General features: G+C 38.3%; 2 pseudogenes; one reads left to right on the forward strand and one right to left on the reverse strand.

Annotated features, from left to right (window-relative positions):
• LOC146660755 (zinc finger BED domain-containing protein 4-like) lies at positions 1 to 1,094 on the forward strand (annotated as a pseudogene).
• A 10,521-nt stretch (positions 1,095 to 11,615) lies between these two features.
• Positions 11,616 to 12,975, reverse strand: LOC146660756 (olfactory receptor 1500-like; annotated as a pseudogene).
• Positions 12,976 to 13,543: the final 568 nt, after the last annotated feature.

Raw genomic sequence — 13,543 nt, forward strand, 5'->3', positions numbered from 1 at the left:
TTAACAAAGGAGGTAAGCGCATCATCCTCATCTGCATCTGATGTCATCCCTATTGTCTGCGTCCTTAAGCGCGTGCTCTCCCAAGAAAATGAGGCCGACGATGGAATAAAGAAAATGAAAGGCACTCTTCTCGAAGCGGTTAACAGACGCTTCAGAGACGTGGAATCCGAGCCACTATACACAGTTGCAACACTGCTGGATCCAAGATATAAAGACAGGTATGTAAGGCTTCACTCATGTTATTTTAACAGATCAACTTGTTTTGTGTGTGTGTGTGTGTGCGTGTGTGTGTGTGTGTGTGTGTGTGTGTGTGTGTGTGTGTGTGTGTGTGTGTGTGTGTAAGTGCATTAGAGAGAGTGTGTCAGAAAATGGTGAGGACATTCTAGATTACTTGTGATAGACTTGTCATTCAGTCAGGACACCACCATTGCGCATTATAACATGTATTGTCTGATTCAGAGTAGTACAGCAAAGTATGTTGAGGTCTTTATAATGGGCATGGAATAAATAGCAAGAATGAGGAATGATAGTTTAATCACACTGCTGAATGATACTAATGATAAATTTAATGATTGTTTAATATTCAAGTTTGGACTTTTTTCATTTCAGGTACTTCACGAGTGTAGAAACCTCAAAACAAGCTAAAGATGCTTTGATGGCAGAGGTGAGGAAGATGGAGTTTTTGAGAACTACATTAAACTCCTCAGAGCCAGCAGAGGGGACATCAGCAGTCTTGGAGCCAGCAAAGAAGACTTGAAAGTGTTTTTGATGAAATCCTGAAGGAAAACACTCAAGATCCTGTTCCTCAGTTAGCCACGACAAGTGCACGCATTGAAGTGCAAACTTACCTTAGTGAGCCGACCATTCAATGCTCAGATAATCCACTGCTGTACTGGCAAATCAACAAACTTAGATTTCCCACTCTGGTTTCTACAGCAGCTAAATTTCTCTGTGCACCTACCACAAGTATTGAGAGTGAGAGACTCTTCAGTACAGCCTCCATTATCATTAATGAAAGGAGAAGCAGGCTGACAGCTGAGAAGGTTGAAATGTTGATCTTTCTGAAGAAGAACCTACCTCTCATGTTAAAGTGAAAAAAAAAGTTACAACTGCATTATTACAAGAATGTTGTTTGCTCTGCTAAAATTGCACCTTTTTTCAGTACCAAAGGGGTTTTGAAATTTGCATAAAGTTGCACTTTTATTTACTTGAATTTTACTTCAAATACTTCAAGATTTAAAGTTCTGCATAATGTTGCACTTTTATTTTGATGAATGTTACTTTAAATACTTCGACATTTAAAGTTCTGCATTATGTTGCACTTTTATTTACTTGAATTTTACTTTAAATACTTCGACATTTAAAGTTCAGCATAATGTTGCACTTTTATTTTGATGAATGTTACTTTAAATACTTCGACATTTAAAGTTCTGCATTATGTTGCACTTTTATTTTGATGAATGTTACTTTAAATACTTCGACATTTAAAGTTCTGCATTATGTTGCGCACTTTCAGGATGGATATTTTGATAGTGGTGACAGCTAAACAGTGCTAAAGTTTAAATAAAGAGATATGCATTGTTGAAGTGAGCAATATTTTGGGTGCAGTCTTTTTCTTGCATGCAAGTATAAGAGAATAGCTTTAGTGTTTTGTCTTTTTAAATTTGACTTTGAACTTATACAAAAACAGTTTAAAAAATAGATATATCGGATTTATATCGGTATCGGCAGATATCCAAATTTATGATATCGGTATCGGTATCGGACATAAAAAAGTGGAATCGTGCCATCCCTATATTATACAGCTAATATATATATTGTTTAGTACTAAGCTTTGCTTGTTCCATATTCAGTTTTTCAGCAAAACGTGTTTGAGTCCATAAGAAAAGATTCATTCTTATATCTGGAGGAATAAATATATTTCAATAAATATTAACGTTAGCCCGCGACTTTGTTCCAGTTTTGAATTTTGCATGCACACTGTACTGTACACAAGAAGTCAATGTGGGCCCTGTTCATTTTTTAAATAAATAATTAAGCTCAACAATCTGCAGTGGTCATTAGAGCAGGGTGATATGGCCAAAAATATTTCTCACAATATATATTTGAAAATTTGCGATAACATTATAGCTGACGATATAACTAATGCCAGACAAAATACAACTCCACAACTTTACTAGCGCAAAAAACCCATCCATTTATTTTCACTTAAACAAGCAGCTGTTTTTCATGTGCATTAAAGCTATATAAAATATTAAAAGTGCAAATGCAATTTCTTGCTGAAAGTTTAACCAAAAGGCATTTCCAGTAGAAATGGGCTGACATATCCTGAGCATAACCATGTATAATATCCACTGAAGTTAAAAAGAGGTATGCGTATGTTTTGGACCATAAGGTGCACGGGATTATAAGGCACATTATCTGACTGCTTTGTTTAGCTTAAATCAAACTTTATTCAACTCTTTCTTCTTGCTTCCTCCACGTCTGTACCATTGATTCATTAAAATGCTGTATTCTGTCACAGCTGCTCTATTCTCATGTTGTTGCAGTATATTAATGACTAACTTCGTACTATGAATGGATTATCTCAGTTGTTCTTCTGACTGAAGTTTGGTCCGTTTACAGCACCCTGCCATGCAATTGCATTTGTCTCTAACCATCAGGAACCCTCACACTAACTTTTATCGAGTGGAAAAGTGTTAGCGTTCATCCTGCAGCTTCACTGTTTATGTCATGCTAACATAGCTGTTTCGCTAGCGTTCAAGTTGGTCATCATTATATACCACCTAGCCCAACTTCAGTAACCCTACAAACGTCACTGCTGTTTAGTTTCCTGTCTTCATTTATGTTGGAAGTGATAGCAGAGCCGTACGTTTGAATTTTTTCAGAAATCTCTCCGTCAGAACATGGTATATCATGCTTAGGTAACTAGCGAAACTAGCGAGCTAACTTCCTACTAACTTCTAACTCCGTTAAATGTAATGAATTCTGTTTTCACGGATGCGTGGATGTTAAACTTACGTGTTACACCTGGTAAAGCAGGTCATTTTATTAAAGTTGAAAGAATTTAGACAGTTTTGGGGCGATCGTGGCTAAGGAGTTGGCAGTTCGTCTTGCAATCGGTTTGAGCCCTGGCTCCGACAGTCTTGGTCATTCTGTCCTTGGGCAAGATACTTCACCCGTTGCCTACTGGTGGTGGTCAGAGGGCCCGGTGGCGCCAGTGTCCGGCAGCCTCGCCTCTGTCAGTGCGCCCCAGGGCGGCTGTGGCTACAATGTAGCTTGCCATCACCAGTGTGTGAATGTGTGTGTGAATCGGTGGATGACTGAATGTGTAAAGTGCTTTGGGGTCTTTAGGGACTAAGTAAAGCAGTATACAAATACAGGCCATTTACCAGTTACCATTTTCAGACCTTTCAGACCGTTTTGGACCCAGATTACTCCCAGATTTACGAGCACCTTAGTCCGACAAATATGGCAATAACGACGGCCCGCTTGCATCTTCCACAAAAAAATGTGCTTTGGTGGGTATCTGACAGACAAACACCAAAGCAGTTCCACATCATTGAAGTTGCACCATTTTTACAAACCAATTCTGGTTCATCCGTTTCACTCAACAATCCCCTTTCCCCCTTCTCATTCTCCATTGCCGCCTTGCTTTTTTGGCCATGTGCGTATGAAAACAAAAGCACTGCGCATGCGCGTTTTACCCATATTCTATCGTAATATTTTATTTTCTTATCGTTGCCAAACATTGTACCGGTATTACCATGAACGTTATAATATGGACCAGCCCTAGTGGTCATAAACTGAGCAATTACACCACATTTCATAAATATGCTTATAAGTCTGCACAATTCAATTTAATTTTCAACATACTGTAGTCTACAATTACTTTCATGGTTTAAAAGAGTTCAGCTATCAGCCTTAAATGTTCATCAGTTTCTTCATTTTTATTTAAGAATTTATGATTTCTATGGTATTTAAAACAAAAACTTTACATTGTGATATTATTTTTGTCTCAGTTTTCTAACACACTCTGTCCTCATCCCTCCCACTACCCTCAGGGCAACCGTTATTTTCCTTTTTTCTTTACTTCATCATCTTTAACACATCTTCCATTTCTTGTATGCCACACAGACAGGCCCTCTACAAAAATCAAGCACACAAGTCTGTTATGAGTGTAGGCTTCTTTCAGCTGTTTTTCAACATGTTTGGTTCAAGGGACAATTACAGCACCAGCAGCCTGAACCATTTTCTTTCCATTGGAGGTCAAACCAGGTCATCATCACACCATAATTGCAAATTATGCAATGATCCTGATAAGTGTGAAAGTTGAAATAAATGTCCTTATGCACATGTGTTTATAAAACATCTCAATTTCTCAGTGTCTCAATTTCTGCTCTGACATGTGGATTGTAGGGTCAGAATTTTTTTTAAACAACATAAAAGCATGAATCTATTCTGCCTTGTATCAATGGTTCAGGCTGCTAGTGCTGTAATTGTGCCGGGATATTTTCTTGTCACACTTTGGGGCCCTTCGTACCACCCAAAGCTCACAAAGCTCAAATCATCTCAAACTGTTTTCTTGAACATGCCAAAGAGTCATGTTCAAGAAACCAGATTTCACCAGATGACAGTCCAATAAGCATCTCTGGCAAGTGCGCAGGACATGCACACCTGACAAATCTGCAGCAACTGCAAATGATGTGTCCAAAATCTGCGAAGATTGTTTACAGCACCTTGTTTAATGAAGAAGAATGAAGTTAGGCCTAAAGGCAAAATTGTGGCAGTTATAAAGGTTATTTATTTATCAAGACAGCCTGCTACATGTAAAAGAAGCCATATAAGCCCTTCTTTCATACTGTTCTTTGCCCCTTGTGATTTTCGTTGTTTTTTCCTATCAGCCTACCTTCTGACATGTCTGCCCAATGTGATGTTTGTGTAAAGTTGGTCAGAAGGTTCCTTTGTAAGTGCGCATGCGCCATTAGCGTGCTGCCTGCTGTAACCCTAATTTCCCTCGGGATTAATAAAGTATTTCTGATTCTGATTCTGATTCTGAAAATGTAATTTACCATCAATTATTTGGGGCAGTTGACTATATTTCAAATGGGGCCTATACCAAGGCCTATCACAATACGTAAAGGTCAGTGGAGTCAAGTGTCACACCTTTTATCTTGATTTAATGTGTAACCATATAAAACTCTGATGTATTGCACATTTTGGCGTAATTGGAAAGTCTGAATTTTATTCCCATTTTGTTACAGCAGGGCCCCCGCCAGCCCATGGTCTTTGGACCCAAAATGAAGAAGTGGATTGATCATTGTGACCCTTACAAAGCATTGAGTCAGTGAGTATAATATTATGTGAGTTATATGAGATAAACTGAAGGGAATTCATGTGTTTTGATTTAATGTGAGGATTGGCTTCAAAATTAAGACACTACATGAGGCCACATAATGAACATTACCAAGACTGTGTGTTTTGCTGCAGGCCTTGTAGACCCTGTGCAGAGAAGCACGGGCTTTCATCTAAAAGTCACTAATTCTATTATTTAAAAGAATTTAAATGAAAATTCTCTTTTAAGAAAGAACACTACCTGCTATATTCTGCCTTTTTTTCTGTTCCAGAGCAAAAATCCACAAAAATAATAAATAAGATATAAGCTCAAAAACCAAAATGTCATAGTCAGATGTGTAAGAAAGACCCCTGTGATGGAAGCATCTGAATGCACCTTTAAAATGACTAGAAAAAACAAAAAGTTCTTGAACAATTATAAGTTGAGCCATCTGTGTGATAAATATTTGTGTTTTTCTCTGAAGCCTCTCAGGATCAATTAGTCAGTTTGGTCATAACAAGTTTAGCAGACAACAGTGTTGTCCTCCAAGGAACAGCCTATTAGGAGTAGAAAAACAGATCAGGCCTCTTGTGGGGGGAAAATGAGAAGATACAGTGGCACTGTGGTGGGATTCCTCTGGGATCAGCCTGAAGAGTAGTTCACAGACCTCTTTGTAAGGATGGAAAGTAAGATCATGCTAATTCTGTAAACCTGTAATCTTTTAGGGCCTTTTCACTTATTATTCAGGCAACTCAGGCCTAGGGACTGTATTATACCAAGTGATTTGGTGAACAAACTCACTGAAAGAGTCAATCACAGATCAATAATTAGGCCCAAAATTCATCAGACAAATACACACAGTTTTGTCTCTACGTCACCACAGTTGATTAAATAAATCAATATGTGACTGGTAGGGGTGCAACAATACATGTATCTGTATTGAACCGTTCAATACAGTGCTTTGGGTTCGGTACGCATATGTATTGAACAATATAAAATTTTTAATTTATTTGATCAACTTTTCTTCTGATGATGCCGTCTGTGTTGAGGGATCAGTGGATCTGCGTTTGATTACTCCGCCTAGGCTGCATTGTCGAGCGCAGATCCACTGAGCGCCGCCCATATGCATTCACTCAAGTTAGCATGGCAACTGCCTCAACGCTACCCAAAATTGAACCTCATCCACCGTCATTCAGATCTGGCATTTGGAACCGTTTTGGTTTTCATGTTAAGTAAGACTCTACTTCAGCACGTCGTGGACAAAAGTACAACAGTATGTCGAATGTGCCACGCAATGCTCAATTACATTGGTCGGAACACAACGAATATGACTGCACATTTACGCTGACATCACGCTAATGCAAAGACAAGTGGAAGCAGACAAAAACAACAATAAACACGCATGCTACAAACTTTACCCAAGTTATTTAGACAGCCGTTAGCACATGATTCTAAGAGGGCAAGAGATAGACAGGGCAATTGTTACTTTTATTGCTGTCGACAAAATAGCTTTTATTTTGGAAAGAGCAGTTTCTCTGTAATAAACTCTTTTCCACAGATGAGTGATTTCTCCATCAGATAATTTTTATTTTTTATTTTGTTGTTTCAGCAACATTTAATTTAGAAACTATACTTTTGAGTTAAAAGAAATAATTTATAATTTGAATAACTTAAAAAAGGCATGAACATTTTTTTTGTATCAAAAAAATATCGAACCGTGACACCAAAGTATCGTAACAAACCAAACCGTGAATTTTGTACATCGTTGCACTCCTAGTGACTGGAGCTCATTCATTCAGGTTAAATCTAAGCAGGAGTACATAAAAATGCCTCCAATACCTGAAAAGTTAATGTAACACTTCATACAACCTCTTAAATGAAAACTTAAACTCTCCATTTGAATCATATCTTGACTGTTTTAATATCTATTATGGTGATGCGTAGAGGCAAAACTCCAAACACTGTCCAACATATTGTGAAACTAAGTGTAAGTTACAACCACAGTGCTGTTTCAGTTTTCTTGGAAATCATTTTGATTACAACACAACGCTACAGAATGTAGATCAGTTTCCTGTAGGCCTAAAGCAGTCTGTTATTTCTCTCTGAGGGATTATCTGAACATCTCTAATATACCCAGGGAACTAATTTCTTTTGTTTGGCAACAATAGCTTATTAATATGTCCCTTTGGATAATATTCAGTGTAATAGTTTGAATTTAGAGCCCCTGGAGATTTAATAGTCTCTGGAGTATTTTCTTTTTCTTTTTGGCATTGCTGTATAAGAACTGTACTGTATGTGAATGTTTTTTCTACCCTGGTGCTTTTCTTTCTTTCTTTGGTAATTGATCTAATCAGTCGCAATAGTCAGAATGAAAAAATAAACAAAAAACAAAGTTAACAAAGTTGTAACCTGTGTTTTCTGTGTTTTCATCTAATCAAATTTTAGTGTTAGATGACATTACTTAAACCAGCAAACCATTAGTTTTATGTTTTGTATTCTGGCACAAAATGGAAGTTCTGGTGCCTCAGATGAATCAGGAAATCCACACTGACTAGCCTCAAGTAACATAAGTTTGGGAGTATTTTACCCTTTTAAAATAAAAAAAACTAAAAAAAATTATTTATATTTGCCTCTAAAAGTCCCTCTGACTGAGATACCCTCAGCCCCTGAACTACCCACCCAAACTACTTTAACTAGCCTTAGCACTCAGGACATGGAAGTGGTATGATATGTTCAGGATAAGAGATCAGCAATCATGAAATCACTGCCTAATAACCATTTAGGAAAATTGAGTCACAGTTCCTGAAATATCCCTCAGATCTCTGAGAAAGGATCAGGATTAGTTCCTTTGTCTTTCCCTGTTTTTCATTGGTAATAAATAAAGATTCTTAGACTTTATTCTTGACTTGACTGCAAACAGCTTCACAATTTCCAGATTATATACATCAGTATATAATCCTAAAATATGAAAAATGCTAAATATTGCCCATCAGTTTCCTGTAAAGCAAGGCGTGGGGATGCACAGTGTCAACGCAATATGCGGTTAGCTCGTTAACGTGTTGACGACGTGCAGCCCCACGCACAGGGCGATCCGTGGTAACTCGCTAACAGAGATTTGCCGCATTAATGCGGTTAAGGTGTTAACGTCATTTTAACGAGATTAACGCTGACAGCTCTAATTTTGTCATGTTGCTCTTAGAGAAAGCCAACAATTCTCTAAATGTAGATTTCTAGTTTAATCTGTTGACCATACGGCAAATTAGCAGACAGATTAAGGTTAAATGCTATTGCGGCAGTAGGTAGAAAAGACTAAAACTGTTGTTTAAACATCAATTTAATGAAATACTAATAATAATCTGTCAGATTCGCCAATGTCTCAATAAGAGAATTGTGATAAATCTGTCAACTCACACAGCATTTTTGCCAGCTCTCCTTACTGGCTTGAAGTAAGCTAAACTTTATTAATATAGTAGGTTTTTTCAATCTTACTGACTAAAGGGCTTAAAGAGCTCATGCATTTTAATAATGCTTTTAATACTAAACTCCCGTGCAGTGCAAACAGGTAAACACACACACATACACGCATCACAGCTTTTAATCAGCATTGTATGCATTTAACATAAACATATACTATGGGGAAAATGTATGAACTTTTTTTGTAAAATAAGCCACTTTCCTGCCAGTAAACTTACTATCCAATCACCATAATTCCGATTGGTTAAGTGCTCCTAACACTACACTTTCATGTAATTGTATTGAGGAAACTGTGTGTTCACCACCTCCGTTTGTCCTTCTGAGTATAAAATATCATTATCAACACTTTTCAAGTCAGAAGTTAATTTAGTTTAAGTAACCTGTGAATTTGCCTCATCTGTCTGTGTGGAATATGACATCCTCTGGCTGTAAATCCAATGTCATGAAAAATGTTTACCACCCTGTGTATATTAGCCCTGTGTTTTCCTGTGCTCATTGTCGCGTCATACCCTCAGATCCTGCCTGTGTGTTCCTGTTTGGTTTCATGGTTTGGTTTCTGTTTTTGTTTCATGCCAGCAATAAAAGCTGTGGTTTTCAGTTACATTTTGTCTCGGAGTCCTGCATTTGGTTCCACATTTCCACCTGCCCGCACACAGAGCCCTGACAGTGTGTATACATAGACCAGTCATTTGTGCGTTGAATCATATATCGTTTGATCTTTGCTTCATGTATATATTAGTAAAAAGTGCAAAAGAAAAGTCCATATAGGAAGCAGATGTGTTGGTGCAAAAGATTACAGTGCATCCAGAAAGTATTTGTACGGCTCACTTGGTCCACATTTTATCATGTTATAATCTTGTTGCAAACCATCCATTCATCTTTCATGGATATCACCACTTCCAGCACATCTGCGGGGACAGTCTTTCCCAAGGTAGCCGAGAGATGTAATCTCTCCAGCAAGTCCTCGGTCTGCCCTGGGGCCTTCTCGCAGTAGGAGATTCCCAGAAGACATTATCAAGGTTTTCTCTCTCTCTCTCTCTCTCTCTCTCTCTCTCTCAGGAAGACCACAGCCACCCTTCAAAGCAGATTAATTTCTGCCATTTGTAGCCATGACCTCATTCTTTTGGTCATTATCTAGAGCTTGTGACCGTAGGCAAGGGTAAGAATGCAGACTGACTGGTAAATCAACAACTTCTGCTTACTTCTCGTGAGGCCTGGTATCAAGATGAGTTCAGGCCTGAGTTAACATATTTAACTATTCCATCCTCGCTCCTTTGTGAGAACCATCTCACACCAGCCCAGAGAGCAGATGTTGCTGGATTGCAACCGTAGTTTGCAGATGTGTTCTCCCTCTGCCCGGTTACACCACACTCATAGAGTTCTATTTGGATCGCCCTTTCATTCTGTAGACTGATTCCTTGAGCAAAGGGCTGACAGTTGTTTCGACCCAGCAAGGGGATCGAACAACCTGTGGTTTACATCAGCCGAAAACTGTCATCCAGGTCATGGTAGTCTAAAGAGCTTGGAGAGAAAAGCGTCTGGACTTCTTTAAGGTGTCACAGATAAATACAACAAAATAAAATGATACAACCAAGACAAAATTTGTGGTACTTTGTAAATATAATAATAAACGTGAAATTCACTGTGTAATTGTGTAACTTTATTAGCAGCATCCTCCTGAACTGCGCCAACAACATTGAGAGAAACGTCCACCTCTCTGCCCCTTAATGCTATCTGGTTGCTATGGTAAGGTGTAAATATTCCTTTCAAAATAAGACACACAACTACAACACGGGGAAAGAACCAGGAAAACTGGGTTAACGATAAAAAACCCGAAAACCATAAATTTCACACCCGAGCTTCAACTTTCGTGGCCCGGGGGTTGGGGACTGCTCCTTTAAATGGCACATATTGTAATACCCAGAAATTCAAAATTTGATGTGTAGAGTGGTACTGAAGGATATTGGAATACTTTATCATTTCGAATCCTAAATCCTTATCAGTATTTTTCTGCAATTCTAAACTGCGCTCTAGTTTGTAACAACTTCTTTAATGACTCTTTGATCTCCTGTGTCTGAAGAACATAGATAATCGGGTTTAACATGGGAGGCAATACAGTGCTAATAGAAAGGCTTATGATTCTAGCATTTGGATGTATTATACTCCCAAAGATATACACAAATGTAAATGTAACTCCGAAATGACAACACAGGCACGGCTTCTTCAAGACGGGCGCTTGGCTGCATTTATTGAACGCCGTGAAAACTACAAACATAAAACACAAAGACTTTAAGCGCTTCAGTCTATCAAAATTAACACTTGTGCTTTAACAACGAAAATTACCTCGTGGCCGCCTGCCACTTCGGAGGTCCTAGAAGAATAGCTTTACAGTCTTGTGCATTCTAAATTAAAACATAAAATAATTAGAACACCATACATTACAAATTTTCACAATATCACAATACAGTTATGGCAATGACAAATACCTTGTACCGCTGGTAGACTAACCAGGCCTTTGCAGAGAGCTCGCTGAACTCCTTAGCGTGATTATTAAACGTGGGCTCACAGCCTATACTATCACGCCCAAACCTCGCGATAATAGCGGTGTAACAAAACTTGTTCTTTGTGACAAGATAAACACACCCTTACAATATTGGCCACAGAAACGTACAAGCAAGAACATTTTAACTGCTGGAACCATCTATTAAACTTCTTTATACATAAGCCATTTCTGTGACACTTACAGTAAATGGAAGGAAATAAATTGCCACTAATGAAAGGTGACCTGTGCAGGTTTTGACAGCTTTCACTCTTTCCCTAAATGTAGAAATTTTTGACAAAGAATAGCCAATAAAGCAGTAACTTCCTACGATAAATGCCAGTGGAAACCGAAGAATTAAGATAAGATAAGATAAGAGATAAGATAGAACTTTATTAATCCCTCGGGTGGGTTCCTCTGGGAAATTCGACTTCCAAAAAAAGCACAGCAACGACCAAAGTTACAGTTACAGAACTGTTATATATATATATATATACACACACACACACACACACACACACACACACACACACACACACACACACACACACACACACACACACACACACACACACACACACACATATATAAATACAGAGACAAATATAAATAAAATATACAAAGGGGATAAATAGAATAAATAGGAATAAAAAAATAAAAATACAAGTGAATTGCACATTTCAAGTATTGAGTCTATTGCACTGTTGACTATTTACAAAAAGTATTGCACAAGGTATTGTACAGTGAGGTGCAGAGGCACTACAGCTTAGTTGTTCCCCCCTCCTTTGTCCTCCTGTTTCCCCTCCCTCTCCCCTCCAGAGAGGAGTTAAACAGTTTGATGGCGTGTGGGACAAAGGAGTTTTTAAGTCTGTTAGTTCTTGTCTTGGGGAGAAGCAACCTGTCACTGAACAGACTCTTCTGGTTGTTTATGGCCGTGTGCAGAGGATGCCCAGCATTGTTCATAATGTCCATCAGTTTCTTTAATGTCCTTTTCTCTGGTGCCAAACCAGCAATTGCACGATTGGGGGTAATATCATTGCAGCCAAGACGATACATAGGACCATGATCACAGAAATAGCTCTGAATAACAACAGACTTACAAAAAGAAAGTCTTGTGAGAAGGCCAACTACAATGAGTACAAGAGTTATGGCAAGAAGCCAGAAAAAAAGCGATCAAAGATAAAATGAGCTTGTGGCTCACTCTCATTTGATAGTGCAGCGGGTACATGATAGCCATGACTCTGTCAAAGGACAATACAACCAGATTAAAAGTTTGCATCGCATAAAAAGTAGAGCAGAAAAACATGAAAGTCAAGCAGTCATTGTAGGAAATATAATAATGGTTTAACAGAAAAATGTCAAGAACCTTTGGCATCAAAGCAGAGCTACTTAACAGGTCTGTAAATGCAAGGTTAAAAACAGCAATATATTTTGGACTTCTCAACATGTGATCCAATGTTATTACAATCATCACTAATGTGTTTCCCACCACTGCAAGAATGTAAATAAAACACAGAAAGACAAAATAATATCTAATATTAGGTATGCCAATAAAACCACTTATAATAAAATATGCAGGTCGCACAAAGGTGATGTTGTTCTCAGCAGCTGAGTTAATCAATGCCATGTAAAGAGCTTCTGTTAATCTTCTATAATTCTGTGTGTTTTATCGTTTGTTTAGGGAGCCTCTATTTTGTGAAGGCTATCTACAAATAGAAGCAGAGCAACATTGTGCTCTGATACTTATAGCAGTGCTCTTTTCCCTTGTGTCAGCTGTAAGCAGGCCTGGGTTCACAAATGTTTCTATCGGCCCATTTGAAAAAAATTAAATAAGTCTGCCTCTTCTCTTCTCGATAGCTACATGCCAGTCTCATAATTCATATTTACTGCTACTTGCTAAGGTTTTAGAAAAGGTTGTGGCCAAGCAGCAGCAATAAAGGAATCTTGATCATTTTCAGTCTGGCTTTGCAGACCTCATTTTACAAAAACAACCATTTGCAGAGTCCAGCGACATCTTCTTTTCAAAGTCATGTAGGTAAAAGCTGAACAACATAAGGGCCAGAGTTACTTTCCTGAGGGATTGTAACATTCTGTACTTCACTGAGACAGGGCTGACCCCCATCTGTGCCAGACCATGCCATAAATCTGTTGGACTGATTCTCAGTGTTCTGTACGGACAGAATGGGAGAGTTGAA

This window comes from Rhamphochromis longiceps, linkage group LG10 (assembly GCF_057381845.1).
Source record: "Rhamphochromis longiceps isolate RC_006_pf linkage group LG10, R_longiceps_female_GT1.1, whole genome shotgun sequence".
Classification (NCBI taxonomy): domain Eukaryota; kingdom Metazoa; phylum Chordata; class Actinopteri; order Cichliformes; family Cichlidae; genus Rhamphochromis; species Rhamphochromis longiceps.